Genomic DNA, 6,975 nt, shown 5'->3' on the forward strand with positions numbered 1-6,975 from the left:
GCGTGCGTGCGTGCGTGCGTGTAAAGCTCTGTAGCTCCTGGAGGACTTTTCATGAGTACGGCATCAGGCCTCCCACACAGCCTGCCCTAAGCGAAATTGTGCTTTTAGGTGTCACCCTCTCAGCCCTCTCTGCCCTCCTCACCCACTAGGTTTGTGTGGTGGTTTTACTGGCTTTTCTCAAAGGAACACTGATGTAGAAAGAGAGTAAGGGTGTTCCAGCAGTGAGCTGAGTGTGCCCACATGTGTATGGCAGTCCTCTGTGTGAGGTTCTTCTTAATTCTGTCTCGGCTCACAGTGGGCAGGCAGGTGTCTAAAGAGCGGAGGTGAGGGAGCCAGTCAGGCATTGGGAGGCAGCACTTCTTAGTCCAGCTCAAGGACTCCCGAGACACCACAGGGACAGCAGTAGGACCCAGAGCAGGGGAGGGGATGGGAGTCAACACAACCAAGGTAGGCAGACCAGTTCAGTGCTCCTTGGTGGATGGATGTAGGGACCAGAAAACACCTTAGAAAATCTATCCCGGGAGTCTTGGGACTCACTGGTCCCTTCTAGAGTCTGTGTGGACCCAGATCTCTACTGAAGTCCAAACACCTTCCAGATAGCAGACAAGGAGAGCACCCCGGGCAGTTTCTCAGCCTCTTCCGTTGTGTGGAGGGACCTGCTGAACTCAGTTCTATCGCACTGCCTGGCTGCTTTCCTGCCCTCAGAGCAGGGACACTGGGACAAAGCACTTGGTGGCTTGGAATCCGTGTTACAAGCCTTGAGTCTCCCCCAGATAGACATGTGCTTCTGTGTTCTTGTGCCACTTCTCCAACCCGGGTTTCACCGAGTCTGTGTCTTCACCACATCCGACCTTTCTCTCTGCACTTAGGATTGGTGTTGAGCACGCGTGTAGATTCCTTTCAGCACAGTATAAGAATGTGATATATTGTATATTGGAAAGTATTTACCTTATTTATATACCTGAATGTTCCTATTAAACAAATAAACATATATTAAATTCTAGATTGTGTGTGATTTTTAATGGGAGAAGCCTTTTTAAAAAGTTATTTTATGTGTATGAATGTTTTGCCTACATGTATGTGTGTGTACCACACATGTGCCTGTTGCCCAGAGAAGACAAAAGAGGGCAGCAATCCAGCCCCATCCCCCTGCAACTGGAATTACATATGGCTGTGAACTACCATCTGGGTGTTGGGAATTGAACCCAGGTCTTCTAGAAGAACAGCCAGTGCTTTTAAACACTGAACCATTTCTCTATTCCTGGGGGGGGTTGGCTTCTGCGTTTGCTTTTTGACAGAGCCTTACTCTGTGGCCTGGGCTGGCATTGAACTTAAGGTCCTCTCACCTCTGTCTCTGAACGCTGAGGTCACACATATGTCACTATGCTAGTCGGGAAGTGTATGGTGCTTTTTGTTTTTACTGCATGTCTGTGTGAGTGTGATGTGCTTGCATGTGTGGGCACGTGTGTGGAGGCCCCAGGTCAACGTTCTGTCTCCTGCTCCTCATCTGTTCACCACCTCATATATACTGAGGCAGGGTCTCACGCTGAACCGTTGCTCAGCTATGGGCTAGTCTGGTGCTTCCTACAGTATGATTCCAGGCAGGCTATCAGGCCCACCTAACTTTTTTTGTGTGAGTTCTCGGGATCTAAACTGAGGTTTGTACAGCAAGCATATTTTACCTCTGAACCACCTCCCCAGCACTGGGGGAGTGTTTTTGTTTTTTTAATGTGTTTTGAAATTAGATTCATTAAAAAAACTTTTTTTTTAATGTGTGGATGTTTCCCCTACATGTATGTATGTGCAGCACTTGCATGCCTGGTCCCTAGGGAGGTCAGAAGATGACATTGGATCCCCTGGAACTGGAGTTATAGATGGTTGTAAAACACCATGTGGGTGCTGGGAATCAGCTGCTGAGCCATTTCCCCAATACCCAGGAGGTGTGTTTTGAAGGCCAGAGGTGGGACAGGAAAGTGGTGACCTGATGTATTTACTTCCTGTGGCTGGGGGCAGGGGCCACTGTCCAGCCAGTGTGACTTTCCAAGGTACTGCTGAGCACAGCTGCCCTCAGAGACACAGCTGCCCTGGTCTTTGTGCCAGCCTTCCTGGCCCACTCCTCATCTCTGTGGTTGCTCCTCCTTAGTCTGCCTTCCCTCTGAGTGGCTCTTCACATGTCCCATCTCATACATGGGCACTCTGCCCAAGCCTCTCTGTCCCCTCTCATTTCCTACGTGTTCCTGTCACTCTGAGGGCTTCAGCCACCACATGTCCATGTTGCTTTAGCTCACAGGGCTTGTGTTTGCAATTCCTTCTTTACATGACCAAACCCACAAACCCGACCTCGCGGCCTTTTCTAACCTGCTTCCTCACCCACCATCTCTGCTCTTCAGGCCAGTAATGTGAGTGACCTTATCAGCAGATGGCATTGCTACCCTGCTTCTGGCCCTCTGGGTAAGGTTTCATGTTCCTGACAGAAATCCTGTGGCAGCCTCTGGCTGTCTGCAGGGCGGTCACCTCTGCTGGTCATTCCTTTCACCACAGCTGGAGTTTTCTTGGGTCCCTTTGCCGTCTTAGGCTACAGCCCAGACTTGTTCATATGGTTTCTGGAGGATAAGCTCAGACCCTGCTTTTGCTGGCCACTCAATATATTCACCTCTTCTATGTCCAGATACTGTAATTCCCTGCCCTTAGCACAAGCCATTTAAAAAAAACAACCATGTTTTGTAACTTTTAAAAATGCATTTATTTTTTTATTTTATGTGTATTGCATGTCTGTAGATGTCAGATTTTGGAGTTACAGTTGTGAGCTGCCATGTGGGTGCTGGGTCTTGAACTCAGGTCCTCCGGAAGAGCAGTCAATGCTCCTAACCACTGAGCCATCTCTCCAGAGCCAAGCCATTTTTAAAATTTTTTTATTTTTTGGTCTGAATTTTTTTTCTTTCTCCCAGCTCACCTAGCTCAACTGTACAACAGTGCACATTTAAGGAAGGTGTTGAGTGCCCCTTTGTTCCCTGTTTCCTGCCCCAGGACTCATGTTACCCTGGCAGGTTGTAGATTCTAGAAAGAGAGTTGAGGATAGGGCCAAATCCATATTCCGGGAAGAGAGGGCTAGCCTCACCAGGCCTGGGGACAGTAGGACTTGCAGCCACAGCCTTTGGATGGAGGCCTCTACGCCTTTCTTGGTGACATTCTAGCCCAGGGGCTAACCAAGTGACCACTTGCCAGTATTTGAGGTGCAAAAGCCATTGCATTTATTTTCTTGAAATGTGTTAGTGCTGTATTGCTGTGACAAAATGCGTGACAGATATAATCTTGTGGCAAAGTTTATTTTGGAGCTGGGCGAGGTGGCACACACCTTTAATTCTAGCACTTGGAGAAGCAGGCAGATCTCTGTGAGTCTGAGGCCAGCCTGGTCTACAAAGTGAGTTAGGGACAGCCAAAGCTACACAGTGAAACTTTATCTCAAACAACAACAACAACAACAACGAAAACAAAACAAAACAAAAAAAACAAAAAAAAAAGAAGAAGAAAAAGATTTATTTTGGTTCACAGTTTCGGGGGTTTGATTCCATAGTTGGTTGGCTTCATGGCATTTAGGCGTGTAGCACAGCAAGCAGATTACGATGGAGGGGCTCGTCAGAAGAAAGTTACTCACTTCATGGCAACCAGAAAACAGAGAGGTAGGCACAGGGACAAGAAATACAGAGAGGCTGGTGCTATAGTTTGAGCAGGACCTGTGGGCCCAGATCCGCCCATTATAATGTTCTTGTAGGTTTCTAGGACCCTCTGGATCCTTCTATTTCCCCATTCTCCCTTGCTTCTCTCACCTAAAGTCCCAATAGGATGTCCTCCCCTCTGACCCACTTTCCTGGTAAGTGAAGACTTTCATGGGACATGCCCCTTGGGCTAGTGTCCAGATACAAGTGAGTATACACCATTTGACTCTTTCTGCTTCTGGGTGAACTCATTCATTATGATTATTTCTAGCTCAATCCATTTGTCCACAAATTTCGGGAATTCCTTGTTTTTAATAGCTGAGTAGTATTCCATAGTGTATATGTACCACAGTTTCTTTATCCATTCTTCTACTGAGGGACACTTAGGCTGTTTCCATGTTCTGGCTATTATGAATAAGGCTGCTATGAACATGGTTGAGCATATGTCCCTGTTGTGTGGTAGTGCATTTTCTGGGTATTTTCCAAGGAGTGGAATAGTTGGGTCTTGAGGAAGCCCTATTCCCATTTTTCTGAGAAAGCACCAGACAGATTTCCAAAGTGGTTGTACCAGTTTGCATTCCCACCAGCAATGTTCCTCTTTCTCCACATTCTCCACCAACAAAACCTGATTACAATCACCAGTTTCTGAGGTTTATGAGAAACTCATCCTTCCTGGCTCTCCTGTGTTTGTGCCAGGAGCAGAGTACTCATGCACAACTACCGTGGGGACCACATGGTCAGCAGTCCACCTGGGAAGTGCATGCATTCACTCCGAGGAGTTCCTTGCAGTGGCAACAGTTCCATGGTGTAGGTGCCTGCATCTGGTGTCCTTGGCAACCAGCATTCATCCAGTGAGTGTTTAAGGAGTGTTTCTCTGTGCTAGGCCCTGTCTATATACTGGGCACACTGTCACATAGAGTCCCCACTCTCATGGGGCTCAGGTGGAGACAAATGGAGTCAGGAGAGAGGAACATGGAATGAATGTCTGTGGGAGAAAGACGGAAACTTGGTGTAAATGGACACTTTGAGGGTGTGGAAAGGAGGTCCAGACCAATGCACAGCAAGGGGGAAGACATTTTATCATGGAAGCATTGCAGGAGCAGGTTGAGTTGGGAGTCCCAGAGACAACTTGATTCTGAGCCAAATGAGATGCTGACAGAGAGGTTTTGACCTGAGTTATTTAATCTGGTGTTTCCAATCTGATTGTTAACTTGGTAGCTGCTAGATGAAAAACAGACTCCAGGAGGACAAGAGTGGGAGCAGGGACACCAGAGAGGAGGGAGTGACAAGAATCCTGGGAAGAAGATAGTGCCTCAGAGCAGCAGAAGCAGCTGGGAGGTTAGATACGGCACAGGAGAGAAAAAGAAGAGGAAGGGGTATATTTGGGAGGTTGTCCTTGGCCACCAGAAGAAAGGCCCTGTCAGTTCTGAGCTGTAGAAGCTGTGGAACACAGCAGAGTGAAGACGAAGGGCTTTCAACTGGGGCACACGTAGGAATGCAGACAATCCACATGGGACTTTCCAGTCCTGGGGTGTGGTCTGGTGACAACCAAGACCGTGGACACTGGATAAAATCACCCCCAGGGAAGGGTTGAGGTCTGCCTTAAGTTACTTCTCTATTTCTGTGAAGAGACACCATGACCGAGGCAACTTATAAAAGAAAGCATTTGCTGGGCGGTCGTGACACACGCCTTTAATCCCAGCACTCGGGAGGCAGAGGCAGGTGGATCCCTGTGAGTTCGAGGCCAGCCTGGTCTACAATGCAAGTCCAAGACAGCCAAGGCTACACAGAGAAACTCTGTCTTGAAAAACCAAAAAAAAAAAAACAAAAAAAACCCAAAACCAAACCAACCAAACAAACAAAAAACCCGAAACAACAACAACAAAACAAACAAACAAGCAAACAAAACAAAATAAAAGAAAGCATTTTAATCGAGGCTTATGGTTTCAGAGGGCGAGTCCATGATCATGTTGGTGCAGCAGCTGAGAGCTTACACTTGATCCAAAAGCACCAGGCAGAAAAAGCTTAGCTGGTAATGGTATGGGCTTTTGAAACCTCAAAGCCAATCATGCATCTCCTTCGACAAGGCCACACCTCCTAACTCTCCATAAATAGTTCTACCAACTGGGAACCACCATGATGTCCAAAGACAAGCCCTCGGGTCTAATTTGAGGACGAACTTTTTTTTTTTTTTTTTTTCATGTAGTACTAGTTTCTTCCCTTTGGTACTGCTGGCCTTCCTGCTCCGATGGAAGGATATCCTGGGACTCAGGAACTCAGGAACCACACAGCTCTGAGGTGGGACAGTGTCCCAGTGGAAGGGCATCCTGAGACCCATGAGCCCAGGAACCCCACAGCTCTGAGAGGAAGCCGCCTTAGTGGAGTCACTGCAGCTCCCAGGGGAAGGGTCCTCCAGCTAAGCTGAGGCACTCCTGAACCTCAGCCCCACTCCATTTCTTCCCTTTTTCTCCTCATTGCTTCTTGGCTTCTTCCGATTTGGCTTCATCAAATTCCATAAAAGAGATTTATTAGAGGGTCCAGGATGTGGAGAGACACATCTACGGTTGGCTGCCCATGCTCTGTGGAGAGGTTAGCTGGGTATTGAACAAAGGGCAGAGTTTATATAGGATTTCTTAGGGGGTGGAGCTTTTCAGGGCAGAGATTTCCAGAGTGAGGATTGGTGGAATTTCAAGTCATAAGCTTGGGGAGCTCAGGGATTGGTGGCTTTTTCTGTCTAGGGATTGGTGGTGTTTTCACCCTGTGTTGGGCCCGTGAGTTAGGATGGGAAGACCTTCCTGGCCACAAACAGCTTTGCCTGAGGTGCCATAGCTGTGGAGCTGCTTTGAGAGGCTGGAGAAAAGGTGCCTCCACTGTGGACAGCTCTTGTGGCAATACCTCATGAAAGCTGCGGCCTGAAGACTTGGTGTTTTGAGAGGTGCCGCCATTTTGACAGCTTCTGTGGTGGTACGCTCAGGGACTACAGGTGCATCAGACAATCCTGCGTTGAGGCCCTGAGCAACTTGTTTTCAGGTGGTCTGCTCCTTCCTGACACAGTAGCAGCTGTTAATTTCCAGCCAGGGGAGAGGCAGCATTCTAGACGCCTGGGTGGTTACTCCTTACAGGAGGAAGAGTAACTCAACTTTTGCTTTTCTCGGAAGGAAAGTGAAGCAAAATAAGAGTCCACCATGTTTGATGATTCAGAGCAGCTGGGGTGAGGGGGCCCCTCAGAGAAAGGACCCAACCACGTTCATCCTAAGTC

This window comes from Acomys russatus, chromosome 4 (assembly GCF_903995435.1).
Source record: "Acomys russatus chromosome 4, mAcoRus1.1, whole genome shotgun sequence".
Classification (NCBI taxonomy): domain Eukaryota; kingdom Metazoa; phylum Chordata; class Mammalia; order Rodentia; family Muridae; genus Acomys; species Acomys russatus.